Genomic DNA, 18,804 nt, shown 5'->3' on the forward strand with positions numbered 1-18,804 from the left:
GGGTTTTTTGAGGGAGCACCTTCATAGAAGCAGGGGGAGGTGGGACGAGATAGGGGGTTTGTGGAGGGGAAACCAAGAAAGGGGATAACATTTGAAATGTAAATAATATTTGCAATGTAAATAAATAAAATATCCAATAAAAATGAATAAATAAAACAAAAGTGGGTATTATGGCTCATGCCTGCAATCCTGATACTTGGGACATGGAGGCAGGAGAATCAGGAGTTCTGTTCCTTGGGTAGATGAGATCCTGTCTCTAAAAACAATAAAATAAAAAAAATATTTTTAATATAAAAATAGTGGCTTTTAGGTGTGATTTTTAAAAACCTCTGTTGACGATTATTATTATTAGTAGTAGTAGTAGTGTATGTGCACATGTATGTTTGTGCCATGTGTATGTGTAGTATGTGTGCGTGTTTATGCATGTGCAGAGGCCAGGCATGAATGTCAGATGTTCTCCCTTGCTACTTGTCCTTAATTCTATTGAATTAGGGTCTTTCACCAAGCAAGGACCTAGGCTGTGGCCATGGCTGGAGTTACGGGCTCACATAACCATGCTCAGCTTTTACATTTGCTCTGGGAGCTTGTACTCAGGTATTATACTTGTACAGCAAGCACTTTTTTTTTTAATTTCATTTTTACAGATAGTGGAAGGAAAGGTGGCTAATGAGAAATATACATGTATTATGGTACACTTAAAAGCAAAAGTCAAATGCCGGGGCAGTAACTCATTTTTTTAGAGTGCTTGCTTAGCCTACAGGAGTTCCTGGGTTCAATCCCCCAGCATGCCTGCAGTCCTAGTATCAAAGAGAGAGAGGCTAGAGGATTGGAAATCAAGGCCATCTTCAGTTACTTAGTGAGTTAAAGGCTGGCCTCAGTGACATGAGGCCTTGTCTCAAAACAATAACATCAAAAGTATCCATCAGCTCTTAACCTTGCTCCTTAGTAAGGTTCTCTCAATGCAGGAGTAGGCTGGCAGCTGTGAGTTGCAAAGGGTTCTGGAACATTTTCCTTGGGTCCTGTTCTTATAGGATGTCATTGGGACCTTTCTTACTAGTGACACATGGACTGGTTTTGGCTTTATAATCATGATTTTTCAGGACAAAAGTAAAATTTATCCTGATTATTTGCATATAAACCAATGGGTGATGCTGGAATGCCAATCTTTGTGTGTGTGTGTGTGTGTGTGTGTGTGTGAACACGCGTGCACGCGCGCCAGTGCAAGTGCACCAGTGCAAGCGCACATGCGGGCGCACATGAATGCACCCACACACAAATGCTTGTCCAGACAGGGCTTCTTAGGGTTTTCAGGCCATGACTGCCCTGAAACTCATTCTGTAGATCAGGTTGGCCTTGAACTCAGAGATCTGCCTGCCTCTGCCTCTCGAGTGCTGGAATTAAAGGTGTGTACCACCACTACCTGGTCAATCATTGTTTTTATAGAAAAGGAAACAATAGCAACCAAACACTCAGCCCTAGAATGTCTCCACAGCAGATAATTGGACTGTGTGCTAAAAGCCAGCCAGCCAACCTGTTGCTCTTTTCCTGAATCCGACAAACTGCTGTGGCATCACATGAATAGAAACAGAGTGAAGAAGTATAGGGCAAAACCAGAATGGGGAAGTGGGAAGGGGTGGGTGGGAGGACAGGGGGAGAGAAGGGGGCTTATGGGACTTTCGGGGAGTGGGGGGCTAGAAAAGGGGAAATCATTTGAAATGTAAATAAAAAATATATTGAATAAAATAAAAAAAACAACAACAACAACAACAAAAGAAAGAAACAGCATGATGTAAGATTTATCTTCCAACAGGAGCTAACTGGGACTGACCTGATTCTTCATGTTAATTGATCAAATGTTATTGTTGAAACATGTTGATGTTTCTCTGTTGGCATATGGTTTTAAAAACCTGTTATTTGAATCTCGTGATGGATTTCTAATCCTCATACACACACACATGCATACACATATACCTATATATGTATACAGACATATGTTTGTGTGTATGTATGCACGTGTAATTGCCTATATTCTCGACTGGCTTTGAGCTCACTATAGAGCTAAAGAGAACGTTGAACTTCAGATAATTCTGCTTCTACAGATGTTGGATAGACAGGTTTTATGAGATGCTGAAGATTGAGGACAGGGCCTCACATATGTTAGGCAAGTGAGAGCTGTATCCCCAGAACAAATGCTTCCATTGGTTATAAATTGTCACCAAATATTCTGAAGCTACTGAACCACTTTGGGCTCTGGTGAACATAGGTGGCCCAAAACTGTTACTTGATGAACCAGAAGGCAAAATACCTATATCCTCTTGCTTGCCTGAGCTGAACTGTGCTCCCTTAAGGTTACATGAAAATAGATACTGAAGGAAACAAATTTGTAAGTAGAGTAAAACCAAAATGGTCAACTTCTATCTAAATATAGTTCACCCCCAAAGCAGGGCAAGCAAATAAACAGCAGTCTAAAACATATGTGCCTCCCATATTAATGGGACCTGAAACTTGAAGCTAGGGAATCCTATGAGGCAAGTGGAAAATTATTTTCTTTACTCTAAAACACTTAAGCCATTCATAATTAACACAAAATATTAGATAAGAAGAGAAACTCTTAAAACTATCTTCTAGAAACTACTAATAGCAATATAACTGAACCCACCTATGTAGATGATCTACAAATGTTAAAAAATGGGAACAAAGCTGTGTGTGGTTTTCTGTAATCCTGTCACTGGGGAAACTGAGGCAGGTGGGTTTCCCATGAATTTGAGATCAGCTTGGGTGAAATTATGTGTTTCATACCAGCCTGGGCTACAGAGTGAGACCCTGTCTCAGTAACATAAAAAAGTACAATAATTACATGTGCTGTCCTGCAATACTGAAACTTGTTCTTTTAATTCTGTTTGGGGGCATGTTGGAGGGTTCTTTTTGGCATTTGTCCATCTGTTGGAGACAAAGATTCTCATTAGCCTGAGACCTCACCATGTAGGTCAGTCTGGCTGCCTCAAGATAATCAGTGTTAAGGGATATATCACTGCACTCAATTTATAACGATATTTTTTATTAATTGAGAATTTCACATATGTATTTTGATCACATTCCCCTCCAATTCTTAGCCATTTTTCTAACACGGGTTCTAAGGGCTGAACTCTTAGGATCTCATATTTGCCAAGCAAGTACTTTACTGTTAGCTCTCCTGCTCCCCCGGAGTCTAAGCTCATAACACTTGCAATATTGCTTCTCACCTCATCCCCTTTGGTTGCACAGCTAGGTTATTTTCAGTACTTCATTATTTTAGCAGTAGAGGTTTGTTAATTTAAACCTCTATCGTCTCAAAAGGGTGGTGATAGAAAGGAAAGACAGAAGAGGCATTGAAAGAAGAGGCATTGAAGATGGTTGATAGAGGATTATAGGCGGGCATTGTTTTCATCCAGGACCAGATCAGAAGCTGTTTATTCTTATGATAGAAGTTAGGGAAGTCCATACAATCCCTACAGAGAGGGACTTTTCAGATATGTGCAGAAGGCATATTTGCAGTACTATAGAATGGAGGAGGACATGCAAGGATTGCATGAATTGTCAGAGTAGATAATAACTCCATGGTAGAAAAGAGTAGCTTAGTAACTGTAATGCTGAGTAAAATGTCTACAGGGTGAACTTCGATCTACTGTGGACAACAACTTTAAGTCAAGGAAGTGAGCAGTAACTCACCCAGGGGATTGGGTGTGGTGGGAAATAGAGCAAAGGATGACTCACAAGATCAGCAGACAGAACAGGGCCAGCGGGGAGGAGGGAGGAGCCCTCGGGCAGAGCAGAGTGAGACAGTCTGTCAGGGGCTCTTTGCTCTAGGTCCTAGGCACCGCACCGCACTGACTGTGAACACAGCATCTTCTTTCCTTGTGTCTGTATGTATATCATTGTTATTGTGTGAGACATTGTCTAATTCCTATCCTTTCACTGTAGAAAAAAATTAAAGTCCACATGTATTAAGAGAAAGTTGGTCAGCCGTGGTAGCTAATGCCTATAGTTACACCATGCAGGGAGCTGAGTTAGGAGGAATATTGGAAGTTCAAGGTCAGACTAAGCTGTATGGTGAGGTTAAGGCTAGCCTAGACTACACAGTGAGACCCTGTCTCAAAACCAAAAATAAGACAAAGAAGGAAGAAGTAAATTAAAATCATCCATTGCCTCCAGCTCTCTTAGTATGAATTTGTTCACAAGTTTGCTGCTTATACATAATTTGATTGTTTTATTCTAATTTTTTATTTGCTTACCTTTGTGACCGGGGTCTCATGAAGCATGCATAGCTACGCCCAGCTCTACTTACTGTTGAAACAATGATGGGGCGGTTTCATTTGTGCTATTTTGTTTTCTGCCTGTCTCTGCCAAGTGATGAGAATTCTTATACTGACATTTCAGCTATTGAAAAATATAAAAATGGGCTAAGGCAATAATACTTCAGTTGCTAGAGTGTGTAGCATACAGGAGACTATGAGTTCAACCCCCAGAAGACAATATATGAGAGTGATGGGATATATGTATCATCCCAGCCAGATCTTGAAAAGTCAGGGAGGATCTGGAGTTCAAAATGTTAAATCAAGATGCTGCTAATGAGGGTCAATATTAATTGCCAAACTGACACCTTGGAGACAGGCCTCTGAGCACACTATGAGGGCCGTGTAGATTAGTATTAATATAGCACAATGCCTCTTGGGAATTGTCTTGAATAAATTAAACCAATGTAAGAACACTTAACTGTGGGAAGGACTGTTGCTTGGGCAGGGACCCTGGTGTATAAAATGGAGCCACTAAACTGAACAGCATGTGTTTGTGACTCTCTCCTTTCTGGTTATGAATGTGATGGGACCAGCTGATTCAACCTCCTACCCCTTTGGCTTCTCTGCCATGATGTTCTGTAACGTGGAATTGCGAACGTAATAATCCTTTTCTCCCTCAGGTTACTCCTATTAAGGTATTTTATCATAGCAACAGAAAAGAAACAAAGTTACTGTCCTAGTAGAGGGGATGAGTCACATCTGCTATCCTATTTAGTATTTTCCTTAAAGCACTATGATCCTAGCCTGAAGCAATCCTGAGGTAAGGAATTGCTCGTAAGACCAACTTCCTGAGTCATGACTAGTTATGACTTTAACTAGTACTTTCATGAAAGTCCTAAACTCAGAGAATCCTATGCTTTAATCTCAGAGACCTCTCACCTCTAACTTATTTAAAAGTAAAGAATTACTGTTGTTGTTAGATCTAGCGCAGCTTCAAATGGCAGACTGCAAGAGTCATGAATAGTTCACCTGAAATCTGTCTCAGTACATCTCTAGCTATCAAACCTGGAAGGAATATGTCATTGAAACATAAGATCACCCTTGTGTTTGTTCATAAGGAGTTCAAGACAAGCCTGGGGTGCCTGGCCTAAAAGAGCCATGATGAAAAATATAAAAGGGCAGCTCAATGTTGAACGTATGTTCTGTTCTTCCCCAGGACCTGAGTTAGAATCCCAGCACCAACCAGATAACTCACAATCATCTGCAACTGCATTCTAGGGGATTGGACTCCTTCTTTTGGCTTCTGTGGGCACTAGTCACAACGTGTTATACACAGGCATACATGTAGGCAAAACACTCACGCAACTAAAGTAAACTTGAAACATCATTATCATTGTAATTATAATACAATATGCACATTTATTCAAATATTAGTGGATATTAGTGGACCTAGATGATCTTAGCCAGTACTCATTTCCCCCTTAGTTCACTGAATTCTTGATTTTTACAACGTTGACCTTCCTTTGAGATGACCTAGGTTAAAAAAAAAAAAAACTGGAGTTAATTAATTAATCATGTGTACTGTTGTTGATCCCAGCAGTGTGCTTACAGAGAACAGAGGACAACTTGAGTCGGTTCTTTCCTTCTACTGTATGGGTCCTGGGGATTGAACTCGCACCATGAGGCTTGCTTACACATCACGCTGACCCAGTTTCACAGATCTTGAAGTGCTTGTGCAATCAAGCAAGAAGAAGAACCAGTGGGTGTGAGGTCTGATTTTCAACATAAAAACCCAAAGCATTCTTTCATAACCTTTTTTTTATTACTGTCTGAATAGTTCAGAGGAACTCTTTTTTTTTTTAAGCCAAATGTTGTGTGCAATTGTTTTATTTGATTAAGCTTCAGGACTATTTTGCAAAGTGCTGTGGGATAGACTTGTCAAGCTCAAGCCAAGCAAAGATCATTCAATCTCCACCCCCTCCCACGTTACTCTGAACGAACATGTTTTTAGAACACAGTCATCACCACCTCCCTTTTCCTTCAGCTCTGATGTACTGTGGAATGTCAGAGAATTAAGCAGCATAGGTATGGGTAAAAGGGTCACAGGGACATCCAGTTCATGGAGCTAGGATTCATCCGTTCATCTCAACCCAATCTTTTGATACTGAAAGTAGAAAGAGGCTTTTTAAAGCAGGGGTAGTTAGATGGTAGAATGCCTGCCTAACATGCTAGTGGCCCCCAGTTCCTGCCTCCATGTTAAAAATACATTTCACACTCAAAAAGAAAGAGACCAGGGCAGGAACAAGGCAAATTTCACTCTTGATCAAGAGGTTGTGCTCAGAGGAATGAACACATAGAGACAGGAAGTGCACGTGGTTTTATTCTAACACAGGTGGTATCTGTGTCATTTCCTCTTTGACTGAGGTCTGACCTTGGAGTCTTATTTGATTGGCTAGTCTGAAAAGAATTTGTGCAGAGGAAATGAAGGAGGGAGGGGGAAAGGGCTGTTGCTCTAAGGGGAAAAGGGTCACTGCTCTGGGCCACCAAATTCCTGGAATGTAGCTGGGAGCTTTCATATGAACAAAGTGTTTCTAGCCAGGAGATTAAAACTTTTGCATAAAAGTCATACAAGGTACAGAAGACAAAAATATATATTTGAATTCCTTGTCTTACAACAGAAGCTTTATAGTATTTGATTAGAAAAGGTGCATTCTAGTATTTCTTACAATAGTACCATCAAAACTAAATGCACATACAAATATTAAATGGAGTGCATGTCCTTGTTACCCCCAAGTGAGATGCTATCAGAATTTGAAACTGATTGTACAGAGATTCAATGAGCTCAGAAGAGACAAATCTATAGATAGAAGCATGGCTTTCCTGTTATTTCTGAAGACTGAATTTACATAGTGAGGAAGCAGATAATTCAATTAGTCATGTCATTGATGGGGTGTCTACCGTGTTCCAGACCCCTTGTTGGGTACAGGGTATGTAGCAGCTCATGAAACTTACAAATTCATAGGGGGTGGAAAGCTGAGGCTTTAAGTAAGAAGCTCAAAAGAGAGATATAGAAGTCATAACACAAGGTGAGGAGGGGTTTGAAATGGATTAACAGCCTAGTCGGCAGAGTGCTTGCTTGGCAAGTGCAAAACCCTGGGTTTGATCCCTACAACAGAATCAAACTGAATGTGGTGCTACATCTTTATTCCTAGCCCTTGGGAACAGGCAAGAAGATTGGAAGTTCATGATTGTCATTGGTTACATATGGAGTTTGAAGCCAGCCTGAGATTCCTGAGACCTGGCTATGAATGAATGAATAAATGAATGAATACATAAGAAAGATACATGAAGCCTATAATACAGTACTTGGGAGGCTAAGTGAAAATAACAAGTTGCAGACCAGCCTGGGCTCCATAGGGAAACCATGTCTCAAAAGAAAAGCAGAAAAACCAAGAAATTAAAAAGGAATAAGATTTTAAATAGACATCTCTCCAAAGTAGCTTTTCAAATAGCTAATATCCACATGAGAGAAGTTGTTCAACATAATGAGTCATTAGGGAAATGCGAATAAAAACCACACCCATAACAGCAAATCTCATTTAAACAAAGCAGGAAAACTAGCGCTGGTGAGGGTGACAAGCTGCAATTCAAATGCACTGCTTATTATTGTTTTGTGTTGCTTCCTTTTTTATTTTCTATCTTATTGTATAGCTCAGGATAACCTTGATCTCACTATATAGTTCAGGCTAGCCTGGAATTCAGTGAGAATCTTCTTATTTCAGTTTCCTCAGTGCTAGGAGTAGAGGCATGAAGCACACTCTGCCTAGTTTTCACACACTGTTGCTAGGGATGTAAAAACATAGAGCCACTTTCTAAAGCTGTTTGCCTGTAACGTAGCTCAGCAATTACTCTCCTGGGAGTTATACCCAAGAGAAAGCAAAACATGCATCTGCAGAGAAAACATCCATACAAATGGTCACAGTGATATTATTTGTCATAGCCAAGGAGGGGAAAGGGGCTTCTGGACACAGTTCAAGGGTGCAGTCTGTCATGGTGGAAAGTCAAGAAGAGAGAAATATAAAGTAGCTGGTCACATTGTATTCGCAATTAGAAGGCAGAGTGATGGATGCACCCTGCCCAGCTTGCTTTCTTTGTTTATATATTCCAGGACCCCTTGCCCAGAGAATAGCCCTGCCTATAGTTAAACGGGGTCTTCCCACAGCAATTGATGTATTTGAAATCATAAGCACGCCTAGGCACCCATCTCCCAGTGATTCTAGATTCGGTTGTGTTATCAATTAACAGTATCTATCACAATGAGGACACAAGCCCCATTATTAATAGGTGAACAGCAAATAAAAAGTGATAGATAATAGAGTAGAGTCATTAATATTCAGCTTTAAAAGGGAAGTACTAATTCAAATTATTAAATGGGTTCACTTTAAAAGTCTTTGGCTAAGTGAAAGTAGCCTGTCACAGAAGATCACAAATTGTATGATTTTTTTTTTCTATTAGGAATGTCTAGAATAGCTGAAACCAGAACCAAAAAGTACCTTAGAGTGTGCTTGGGACTGAGGGGATGATAACTATTAACAGATATGGGTTTCCTTTGGAATGAAGAAAATGTTCTAAAGCTAGCCGTTTGCAACTATCAGTCAACATATTAGCTACATTTATTTATTTGTTTATTTATGTATGTATTTATTTATTTATAGACAGGGTCTCTCTATGTAGCCCTAGCTGTCCTAGAATTTGCTATATTGATCAGGTTGGCCTCGAATTTACAATCCTTTTCCTTCTATATGGGAGAATTAAAACTGGGTGTCATTGCATCCTGAAATTACACACTTTAAAAATAATTGAAGCCAAGCATTGTGATCCAAGTATCTACTGCCATCACTCAGGAGGCCAAGCAGGGAGATTAGGAGAAGTTCAAGGTCAGACTTGGCTATCTAGCCAGTTTAAGGCCAGGCTACTCTATATGAAACCTCATCTAAACTCAAAAACCAAAAAGTCCCAGATAGGCAACATTAAATGTAAATATTTGGCATTAAAAATTAATAAAGTTTTATTTTCTTGTGTCTTTTTGTTGCCTGTAAATAAAATTAAAGCATCAAATTATTTGTGCATTAAGAGACTGAAAGAAATATATCATCAAAGTAATTTTCATCCTTTACTTTTTTCTTTTTTTATTTGATATATTCTTTATTTACATTTCAAATGTTTTCCCCTTTCCTGGACCCCCCCTCCCTGAAAGTCCCATAAGCCCTTTTCTCTCCCCCTGTTCCCCAATCAACACCTTCTCACTTCCCTGTCCTGGTATTCCCCTACACTGCTGCACTGAGCCTTTCCAGGACCAGGGGCATCATTTGATATGTTTCCTGGGTATTCCAAGGTTCTGGGCTGGTGGGGTTGCAAGCTGGTATAACCACTCTAGAAATCAGTCTGGGGGTTCCTCAGAAAACTGGGCATGACACTTCCGGAAGACCCTGCTATACCACTGCTGGGCATATACCCAGAGGATTTCTCAGCATGTAATAAGATCACATGTTCCACTATGTTCATAGCAGCCCTATTTATAATAGCCAGAAGCTGAATAGAATCAAGATATCCCTCAACGGAGAAATGGATACAGAAAATGTGGTATATATACATAATGGAGTACTACTCATCCATTAGAAACAATGAATTCATGAAATTCTTAGGCAAATGGATGGAACTAGAGAATATCATCCTGTGTGAGGTAACCCAATCACTAAAGAAAACTGATGGTATGCACTCACTGATAAGTGGACGTTAGCCCATTCTTTACTTTTTTAATCTTGAATATCTTCATTTATTTTATAGGATGCAAGTTGAAAATCAAAAGGTTTTATTAACCCATTTGAGTGTACTAGCATCATACTCAGATTTGGGTTTAATTGCTGTGGTGGTTTGAATATGCTTGGCCCAGGAGGTGGCACTATTAGGAGATGTGGCCTTGTTGGAGTAGGTGGGGCTTTGTTGGACCAAGTGTGCCACTGCGGGCATGGCCTTGAAGACTCTCTTCCTAACTTCCTAGAAGCCAGTCTTCTATCAGCCTTCAGATGAAGAGGGAGAACTCACAGCTCCTCCTGCACCTTGACTGCCTGATGCTGCCATGCTCCCACCTTGATGATACTGGACTGAACCTCTGAAACTGTAAGCCAGCCCCAATTAAATGATGTCCTTATAAGAGTTGCCTTGGTCATGGTGTATGTTCACAGCAGTAAAACTCAAAAACAAATGCATTCAAGAGAAGGAAACTGCCCCTGATGATACACACCTATAATCCCTGCACTCAGGAGATTTAAAGGCAGATAAATGGCTCAGGAGATCAAGGGTAGCCTGTAATATGGTCTACTCGAGACCCTGTTAAACCATAAATAAATAAATAAATAAACAAATAAACAAACAAATAAATAAACAAATAAATAAAAGTTTAAAAGAAAACATAAATAAGTTTTAAAAATTAAATCAGAGTCAATTTATTAAAACTAAATGGTATCAATCAGGTCTTGCATTTAGCTCATGTTGGCAAATCTGCAACATTCTTGGACCAAGAAGGTTGGCAGGTGGTTTGCCACTGAATGACTTGTAGGGAAGCTCTTTGAGCACATGATTTTAAAGGGTGCTGACATACAAAGCCTCCTGAAGTTGATTTCAAATCACATCACATTCTGAAATGAAAAAGAAGTTGAGGGTAGTGGGGAAGGGGCTAGAGAAAGAACTCAGCAGTTAAGAGGGCTTTCTGCTCTTGCAAAGGACCTAGATTCAGTTTCCAGTTACCACTAAGGTTGTTCCTAACCATCTATAGCTTCACTTGCAGGAAAATCAGAATCTTCTGATCTCTGTGTGCACCAGGCACAAAAAGTGGTGCACAGACATACGTGGAGGCAAAACATTCATACACATAAAATAAAATAAATAAATCTTAAAAGAAAGAATTCAGGGTATTTCTGCTGCTGCTCCCTTTTGTAACTTTCTGGCTTGTTTATATGAACCCTTAGAAGTTAAGTGTACTTTCAAAAGCATTCCAAAGTGCCATGGGCTAATAAGTTCTTTTTTTATTGGAGCTGTTATCTCAGTCTAGAGAGAAGAGGAATTTGCAGATATCCCTATGTAGACAAACCATGATGAAAAGTTGAATACTTTATGTCTATCCTTCTTCCCTTATCCTCTCCTCATCTTCCACTGTACATTGGAAATAAAAATCGGCTTCACCTTTTCTCTCTAGAATGCTACCCTTTGTTGCTTGCCTTCTAGTAAGGATGGGGCCCAGTAAATTCTGGACTCACACTAAATCCCACCTGACTGCTTAGATTTATATAGTTTTTCTATAATGCTTTTTATATCTTTCAAAGACTTTATTTTAAAAAATGAAAAAAAGAGATGAATATTTCGTGACATTTGAAAATTGTTTCAAAGTAAAATGCCAGTGTCCACAAATAAAGTTTCATTATAACATAGGTAGACATAATCATATTATATTGCTTGGGGTGGTATCCTCAACCCAAAGCAAAAACAGAATTTAATCTTCAATCCCTTCTCCTTATAGATCCTGGTGACTATCAATCTGCTATCAGTTTCTGTGAATTTGTAGATTCTAGAAATGTCATGTAAATGGAATCATGAAGAACATGACCTATAATGATGGGCTTCTTTCAGATAGCATCATGCTTTTAAAACGTTTTATATATATATATATATATATATATAGTGTATTGGTAATTGTTTCCCTTTGATGACTAACTGAGTGATCTTCTACTATAAGCACATATATCATGTCTATTAACTCATCTGCTAACGACATTTAGATTTTTTTTTAAAAAAAAAAAAGCTTTTGGCTATTATGAACAATGCTATTGTAGACACATGCATGCATACCAACATCTACAATAGCACTATTCATTTTTTAAAAAATAAACTGTGAAAGAATAAACAATTAGTATAAAATCTTATCAGCCGATAAAGACATTTTGACGATAGGAATACATTAATGCTTTGAAAATGGTTGTTGGATTCTGTATTTTTCGTTTTTGTTTTTTTTTTATTTTCAAACAAGGTCTACTATAGCCTTGATGGGACTCCAACTAAGTATGTAACCAAGTATGACTTGAACTTTTTTTATTGATTGATTGATTGATTGACTGATTGGTTTTTGAGAGAAATAGTCTCTCATTGAAACTTGAGCTTGCTGTTTAGCTAGATTGACTGGCCAGTGAACTCCTAGCTCTGCCCATCTCTTCCTCCCATCCTCCCATTATAGCACTGTGTCTGGTTTTTGAGAGGTAATCATGATCCTAACTTAGATCCTTATACTTACTCAGGAAGTACTTTACCCAGCGAGCCATCTTCCTAGCCTCTTGAATGATAATGTCTTGAGACAGAACTAGGTAAGAAGCTTATAATCTGAGTGTCTAGGAGATGGAAAAAGAAGCATTAAGTTCTTCAGCCGCAAATGTCTAAGGCTAGCCAGAGACATGTAAGACCCGGTCTTGTAAAAACAGAGAGAGAGAGAGAGAGAGAGAGAGAGAGAGAGAGAGAGAGAGAGAGAGAGAGAGAGAGAGAGAGATGCAATAACAGAACACATTTATATTATCTTTCTCTGTCCATCTTGTATTCTGAATAACAAATTTTAAATTCTAAACCAAATTCTAAATTGGGAAGAAGAGAAAAAAATGTATATGTCTGGCACTCAAAGTGGAAGCATTCCATATATAGGTGGCTGCAAAACGGAAGGGTAGTAGAATACCTCAAGTATATTTAAGAGGCCACAGATGATAGCCAAAGTAAGACTGTTTTCACAAGTGAACTTGCCTTGTTTACAATTATTGACCCGAGAACTACCCCCACCCAAAGCTATTGCTCAGGAAACATCCCAAATAAGGACAGATAGCAACATATTCCTTCTATTTTCTCATTAAAATTAGTAGACACATTATAGATCCCTCTCAGTAGAACTAATCAGTGTTCCATGACTTTAGCAGGATATAGTTAAATACAAAATCAAAATGTAGTCCCAAGAGATGAGCTTTATTATTATTTTCATTTTTTAAAGATTTACTTATTTATTTTATGTGAGTTCACTGTCACTCCTCTCAGACCCACCAAAAGAAGACATCAGATCCCATTATAGATGGTTGTGAGCCACCATGTGGTTGCTGGGATTTGAACTCAGGACCTCTGGAAGAGCAATCAGTGCTCTTAACCACTGAGCCATCTCTCCAGCCAGAGCTTTATTATTTTTAATTTTTAAACATTTTACTTATTTCTATTTTATGTGTATGAGTGTTTATCTGCATGCCTATCCACATCCAGCAAATATATGCAGTATCCAAGAAAGCCACTTAACCAATGAGCCACGTATCTGGCATGCCAAAGATGAAACAGTCTTGCTTTATAGCTCCAACTTGGCTCATATTACAGTCCATGAGTGGACTTGTGAAGAAATACCTGTATACATCTGCACATAGATAATTGGTTTAGCAAGTTCTAGATCAGAGTGAAAAAAGCAAGAGTTTCTAAAAATAAACACTTAACACCAACAACAAAAATAGAAAGGAAGGAAGGAAGGAAGGAAGGAAGGAAGGAAGGAAGGAAGGAAGGAAGGAAGGAAGGAAGGAAGGAAGGAAGGAAGGAAAGAAGGAAGGAAGGAAAGAAAGGGGAAAGGAAAAGAAAGGAAAAAGAAAAGGAGCAAAGCAAAACAAAATAACATCCTCTTAAAATTTTATATAGTGAAAATGTGTGTACAAAATGCTAGCTGCACAAGCCAAAACACAAACTCAATCCCTAGAATGTACCCACATAGAAGCCAGTAGTGGTAGTACACCTCTGCCACTTTAGCATCTCCTAGTGAGATGGGAGGCAGAGACAGGAATATGAAGTAACATCTGGATTATAAAGTAATTGCAGCAGTAGTAACAAAATGAGGAGAAAGAGGAGAATTAAGAATATGTTGTCTTAAAAAATTAATATGTCTGCGTGTGTGTGTGTGTGTGTGTGTGTGTGTGTGTTATGATATGCATATGTGAGAGAAGTCACACACAAACCACACACAAGTGGAAATCAGAAGATAACTTTTAGACAGCATCTTCCACTATGGGTTTTGGGACTCAAACCTAGCTCCTAGTTGCTTAATTCCACCGACCATCACACTGGTTCAATATTCTGTTTCTCACCATGGCCCCTTAGTGTTCTCTTTCCAGTCTTTCTCTACAAAGGCCAGAACAAGCCCATCTACTCTAGATATCCAACCAGCCTATTTCTTGGCATGGTCCATACCTAAAATTGCTTCAGGAAGCCAAATAGTTTATTGCCATTTACAATGTCTTTTTGAAACATGGCATGCAATTTCATAATCATGTCACTCTAAGCTGCTTTATTGGAAGGCCTCTGAATAGCTCTGTTGAGCTAACCATTTTCCCAGCGGATTCATATCCTAGGAAACTTCTCATAGTCATTTGCAACAAGGAACAAATACAGAAGTGGCCAGCTCCTCCACCCAGCTGTTAACATCAAATTCTTTTCTAGATTATTTTAATGAAAGGCAGGCTAGGGAATGGACTACACTTGGTTAGATTTCTTTTGAAAGGCATCACAGTTGGGTATTTGCTAAAGGTTGGTGGTAAGCCAGAAGATGCAGAAGATACTAAGTCCCTCGTGATCTTTTTGGGCACACTATGATTTCTTCTTGAATTTAAGGCCTGCTCACTCTTATCATAGACACATTCTGGGCCTTCTGCTCCTTGCTTATACAGGAAAGGGCAGTGTAGAGTTGAGGCTTATCAGTAAGGTGCTCATTTTACTTTGAGCCCATGAAGTTATATCTCTCCAGCAATCAAAATATAATGACATGTTTAGCAGGCTATGGCAAAAGCATTCTGTTTTCTTTTCTTTCTTTTTTTTTTTTGCTCTTATTTCTTTTTTATTTTAATATTCATTTTTTTATTTTATTTTTTATTTACATTGTAAGTGATTTCCCCTTTTCTGGGTCCCCACTCCCCGCAAGTCCCATAAGCCCTCTTCCGTCCCCCTATTCTTCCATCCACCCCTTCCCACTTCCCTGTTCTGGAATTCCCCTATACTCTTGCACTGAGTCTTTCCAGAACCAGGGACCACTCCTCCATTCTTTTTGGACATCATTTAATATGTGGATTATGTCTTGGGTGTTCCAAGTTTCTAGGCTAATATCCACTTATCAGTGAGTGTATACCATGATTGATCTTTTGAGACTGGGTTACCTCACTTAGTATGATGTTCTCCAGCTCCATCCATTTGTCTAAGAATTTCATGAATTCATTGTTTCTAATGGCTGAATAGTACTCCATTGTGTAAATATACCACATTTTTTGTATCCATTCCTCTGTTGAAGGACATCTAGGTTCTTTCCAGCTTCTGGCTACTACAAATAGGGCTGCTATGAACATAGTGGAGCATGTGTCCTTATTGCATGCTGAAGAATCCTCTGGATATATGCCCAGTAGTGGTATAACAGGGTCCTCAGGAAGTGATATTCCCAGTTTTCTGAGGAACCGCCAGACTGATTTCCAGAGTGGTTGCACCATCTTGCAATCCCACCAGCAGTGGAGGAGTGTTCCTCTTTTTCCACATCCTTTCCAACACATGCTGTCTCCTGAGTTTTTGACCTTAGCCATTCTGACTGGTGTGAGGTGAAATCTCAGGGTTGTTTTGATTTGCATTTCCCTAATGATTAATGATGTTGAACATTTCTTAAGGTGCTTCTCAGCTCTCCGAAGTTTTTCATGTGAAAATTCTTTGTTTAGCTCCATACCCCACTTTTTAATGGGGTTATTTGGATCTCTGGGTTCTACTTTCTTGAGTTCGTTGTATATATTAGATATTAGCCTTCTGTCGGATTTAGGGTTGCTGAAGATTCTTTCCCAGTCTGTTGGTTGACGTTTTGTCCTTTTGACGGTATCCTTTGCCTTACAGAAACTTTAACTCCTACAGCTGATAAACAACTTCAGCAAAGTGGCTGGCTACAAAATCAACGCAAACAAATCAGTAGCCTTTATATATTCAAAGGATAAGCAGACTGAGAAAGAAATTAGGGAAATGACCCCCTTCACAATAGCTACAAACAGCATAAAGTATCTTGGGGTGACTCTAACCAAACAAGTGAAAGACCTATATGACAAGAACTTCAGAACTCTGAAGAAGGAAATCGAAGAAGATCTCAGAAAATGGAAAAACCTTCCATGCTCATGGATTGGCAGGATTAATATAGTTAAAATGGCCATCTTGCCAAAGGCAATCTACAGATTCAATGCTATTCCCATAAAAATCCCAACCCAGTTCTTCATAGAGCTAGAAAGAGCAATTCTCAAATTCACCTGGAATAACAAAAAACCCAGGATAGCTAAATCTATTCTCAACAGTAAAAGAACTTCAGGGGGATTCAGTATCCCAGACTTTAAACTTTACTACAGAGCAATAGTGATAAAAACTGCATGGTATTGGTACAATATCAGGCAAGCAGATCAATGGAACAGGATTGAAGATCCAGAAATGAACCAACACACCTATGGTCACTTGATCCTCGACAAAGGAGCTGAAAGCATCCAGTGGAAAAAAGATAGTCTTTTCAACAAATGGTGCTGGTTCAACTGGAGGTCAGCATGCAGAAGAACGCGAATCGATCCATTCTTATCTCCTTGTACCAAGCTCAACTCCAAATGGATCAAGGACCTCCACATAAAATCTGACATACTGAAACTAAATGAAAAAAAAAAAAAACTGGGGAAGACCCTGGAGGACATGGGCACAGGGGAAAAGTTCCTGAATAGAACACCAATAGCTTATGCTCTAAGATCAAGAATTGACAAATGGGACCTCATAAAGCATTCTGTTTTCTTTAAATTTCATTTCTTGGGGTGGGGGGTGGGGGCAAAGGTATGGCTCACTGCTTAAATGGCTTTCATGGACACTGTAGACACTGGGAACACAGACATACATACAGGTAAACTCTCATAAAGTAAAAAAAAAATAAGTAAATGAATAAAATAATACGTATAAAATAAAAATAAATAAAATCTTTAAAAAGTTTTTAACTAGATCCCGTTAAATCCCTAGAACTTGAGTTAGTTCTACTGGAAGGGATCTACAATGAAATCTACTATTTTTTATTAGAAAGTAGAAGTAATGTGTTTGTTATCTTTCCTTATTTGGGCTGTTTCCTGAATAATGGCTTTTGTGGGGATTCTTTAATTGCTTCATGGTACTGTCATCATCTTTAGATTTAATAAGCTCCATCATTGACCACTGTGGAAATGACTTAAAACTTGGATCATTGTCTAGAAAATAGGTTACATTCAACTGCTAATTCTATTACTTTATTCTTTTTCATTGTTACCATTAGTTCCTTTGTGGAAACAATGTCTTATTCTTTTGCATATGCTGGCTTGAGCTCACTAAGTAATACAGGCTTTGAACTGGTGGCAATCCTGTCTTAGTCTCCCAAATGATTAAAGGTGTGTGATACACTGGGAAAACTTCTATTACTTTAAAAACTACCAGTGATCCAGCTGCAGTTGAACAAGCCTACAATCTGAGCACTCAGGGAGCTGAAGGATGTGAATTGCAAGTTTGAAATCAGCTTAACTACACTGCAAAGTTGTGGCCAGTCTGGGCTACAGAATGAGACTATGTCTTGAACTCTATTCCCTTCCCCAGTTGCCTCACAAAACAAAACATGATAAAAAGCACAGGGACTCCCTTCCATATTGTAATAGTGTTGCTTCACTCCCACCTTGTACCAGCACAGTTGAATTGGATAAAATGCTTTAATATTTTTTGTAATTTTATTAGTTCTTTAAGAATGTTGCACAATATATTTTGATCATATTCACATCTCTTCCTTAGCTCCTCCCAATACCGACAGCCTTCTCTACTCACCCACCAATCCTTGGGTCCTACTCCATTTTTGCTGTTTTATACCCATTAAGTCCAATTTGTGCTGCCCATAGACATATAAAGGATAAATGGCGTTATACTGGATCATGGTGCATCAGGGGCCACGATGGCTAAAATGGAGGCTCAATGGTTTATAATGAGCCAGAGGGCAAAAATAAGTAGCTTTGTCTACCCCCTTCCTTTAAATCTGCCTGCTATAGATGAAATGAAAGATAAATTTAAAAAATTTAAATGTATTATTATTTATGTGCGAGAGGTCATGATTTCACCGTGTGGAGGTCAGAGGACAGCTTGGACAAGTTGGAGCTGATTTTCTTCTTCCAGCAAGTGGATCTCAGGGATTGAATTTAAGTTTGGGAAGCAAGTGCTTTACCCACAGAATCATCTTGTCACCCTGGGAAACAGACTTCTTAGTATATTAATCCCCTATTTTCCCAGAGACTGCCAGCTCTCTGAAATGAAGCTCAGTTTTAAAAAATCCAGTTCCTGTTCTGTTCCTTGGCCTCTATCCATGACAGATGCCAAAGAGCTGTAGTTATAATAGGAAAGACTACTAGAATTGTCAGTGTTCCCAGAG

The 18,804-nt window shown here is 39.0% G+C and overlaps 1 protein-coding gene across 5 annotated transcripts in view; it reads left to right on the plus strand.

Annotated features, from left to right (window-relative positions):
* Positions 1 to 18,804, plus strand: part of LOC127674807 (uncharacterized) — a 41,709-nt gene that overhangs the window by 18,043 nt on the left and 4,862 nt on the right. For 2 of the 5 annotated variants that reach the window (XM_052170542.1, XM_052170541.1), the window contains exon 2: positions 10,336 to 10,454. The exons of the other annotated variants lie outside the window; for them this stretch is intronic. The gene's annotated coding sequence lies outside the window, so the exon portion shown is untranslated. The remainder of the gene's footprint in view (positions 1 to 10,335; positions 10,455 to 18,804) is intronic. 5 annotated transcript variants of the gene reach the window in all.

The sequence above is a fragment of the Apodemus sylvaticus genome, chromosome X (genome assembly GCF_947179515.1).
Source record: "Apodemus sylvaticus chromosome X, mApoSyl1.1, whole genome shotgun sequence".
Lineage (NCBI taxonomy): Eukaryota > Metazoa > Chordata > Mammalia > Rodentia > Muridae > Apodemus > Apodemus sylvaticus.